Raw genomic sequence first — 2694 nt, forward strand, 5'->3', positions numbered from 1 at the left:
GCGGTTTAGAGTTTTAAACAGGCTCATATTTTAGTATTAAATAGTATAAGTGTCGTCGTAATGTCCGAGCTATCAGAGTTACGCAGCCGGAAGCGTGAGCTTTGGTAGTTAGGGTGTTACATTTTCTATAACATCATCATATTAGCTTTGTGTTGGGTAACAAAAATTGAGCCAGTAGTATGAAGAGCCGCTCTAAATTCGCTACAATTAGATACTCGATTTAACTTGCATTGTGCATTCTTATGTAGAAATTCAGCATCAGTATCCCAATAAACACAAAGCGCATCCCACACTACTTTTCCTATTCATTGTGGTTTGACACAGATTGCACGGGCCTTTCCCAACAAATATTTTAGTAAAGCAGTACCTCACTTCTCAAAATTTTTCCGAGCTCAATAAAGATCTAGTGAAACAAATTGATATTTGTGCTGCATAATCAATGCAAGCAAGAATAGTTGTAAGTTAATATATATTAAAATTTTCAAACTTAAAATGAATTCCTAATCTACCAAAGAATTAAATATTCCTTTAAAACTTACTTTGAACTTTTTTCACCAAAATTTTTCAAGTAGTATAAGGTATATTTTTCCATGAAAGTCATAGCTGAGAGTAATGTCCTTTAATAATGTACGAAATTGCATGAGCCACAGTAGGTGAAGGTAAAAATCTATAGATATTAATTAAAATTAACCGGAATACAATATAAGTGGTCAAATTCAAAAAATAAAAATGTTAAAACATACCCATCCTCTGCCAAGTCTAATTTAGCCTCCTTTGACCTATGTCAATATTTGAAGACTCGTGAATAGATAACACTCTAATTTAATCACCTTCTTTTTCAGCTTCTTTGTTAGGTACATGTTCTCTTTGATCTGACATTAGTTGAGTGTTTTCAGAAGTACTTGGATTGAGAATTAATGATGAAAGTGTACTACCTATAGCAAATGGAGTAGGAGTAAGATTGGATGTCATTTGTTCTTCTAAACTTTCAAGAAGCTAGGATAGTTTCACTTTTTTTATTTGACTCTTGGATTTAATAAATTACTTCAATAATTTTTCATATTAAATTTCAATTATAATTACCATTGATGAACGCAATGGCAACAAACAAATCCATACAATTACAACAAAACAATACTAAAATAAGTATAACAACCAAAATTAGGTAATTATGCAGACAATAACCAAAAAAATTTGTAACTACACATTAACAACATTCTTTCTTAACAAACCATAATACTCCTCAATCTTCATCCTCAAATAAAGTTAATTAATAATTAGTATTAAGTGACAAGTGGTGAATTCCTAATAATCTCTTAACTTCTTACCAACTGAGGCCAAACATCAATGACACATGCTTCCATGGTGTTCAGCAAGCACTCATATTCTTCATGCTACACTAAGTCCTTCCCCAGATTATACATAACAAAAAGAAGCAAAGTTGTGCAACAACAATTGTATGCTTGTTTTCTTATTCGAAGTTCAATTTCAAAATCAGTAAAAAATAGAACTATTAATTACAAACAGAAAATAGATCAAACATAGCAAAACTTAAATCGACGGGGAGAGGAGAATACCTTTTTGTGACAGAGCAACCAGCTTTCCAATAAGCTAAAACCACCGAAATATATGAAAATTCACAATGTTTAAATTAGTAAAACCAAATCAATTACACCATTCAATTACACACAATGATAATAATAAAAGATTTTATCACCTTCAGGATTTTATCATATTTTTTTCACTAATGATACTTTAATGCTAACAAATTTGTAGTTTAATTTTTATCCTCTAGCACTTTGACATGAAGAAGTTAGGTAAGGAACATATATTCTTGACTCTATTTACTCAAATTCTGCTTAGAACATTATACTAGATAGGAAATCAACATAACATTTTACCTTAAAAATATGAGAAGTATGATATACAAGTCAACATATTATTCTGCTACTGATAGATACTTATCTGTAGACAAAAACATAATGCATAATTGATAGTTCTAGAATAGATATGGTGAAAAAGTCCTAACAGAAGAGATCAGAATCTGGACTAGGGAACAAAGTACCTGTTTGAGGAGGTTATCGACAATTAGAAAATATGGATTAGGGAATAGATATCGTTGAAAAAATTGAAGGCGACGGCGACGGTGCCAAGATATCAAAAGACGAGGCGACGGCGCCGAGATATCAGAAGACGAAGGCGACGGCACCGAGATCTCAGAAGACGAAGGCGACGTCGCCGAGATCTCAAAGACGAAGGCGACGACGATGAGACCTCAGGAGATGGTGCTGCGATGAAGAAGATGACAATGGCACTAATGAAGAGGTGTTGTGCTTTCAGCGGGTAACTCAATATCTATTTGGAGAAGATGAAAATGATGTTGGTGAGTTAGGGTTAGTAAGGGTAACTCAGTAACTGTCTTATTTTATTTAAATTAGCGACCGATTTAGTGATTGATTAGTTTATAACAATAATTTTTGTTGGTTGCTAAAATGGTCGCTATCTTAACAATTAGCGACCACAGCCTTAGCGACCGAATTAGCAACCAACCAATTTTCACCTTATTTCCATATCGGTTGCAAAATCAGTCACTAAGTTAAAAAAAATAGCCACTGATTTTGTGACAAAGAGTCCCAAAGACATTACTTCTTTGTTTTGGTTGCTAATTCGGTCGCTAAATTGAAAAATAGCGAC

At 33.1% G+C, this 2694-nt stretch overlaps 1 long non-coding RNA gene across 1 annotated transcript; it reads right to left on the reverse strand.

The window, feature by feature from the left end:
- Positions 697-2378, reverse strand: LOC110263918. Its single transcript, XR_002349648.1, has 3 exons — positions 2066-2378; positions 1902-1965; positions 697-1611 (listed from the first exon to the last, which is right to left on the reverse strand). It is a non-coding gene; the product is annotated as an uncharacterized LOC110263918 (long non-coding RNA).

The sequence above is a fragment of the Arachis ipaensis genome, chromosome B06, assembly GCF_000816755.2.
Source record: "Arachis ipaensis cultivar K30076 chromosome B06, Araip1.1, whole genome shotgun sequence".
Taxonomy (NCBI): domain Eukaryota; kingdom Viridiplantae; phylum Streptophyta; class Magnoliopsida; order Fabales; family Fabaceae; genus Arachis; species Arachis ipaensis.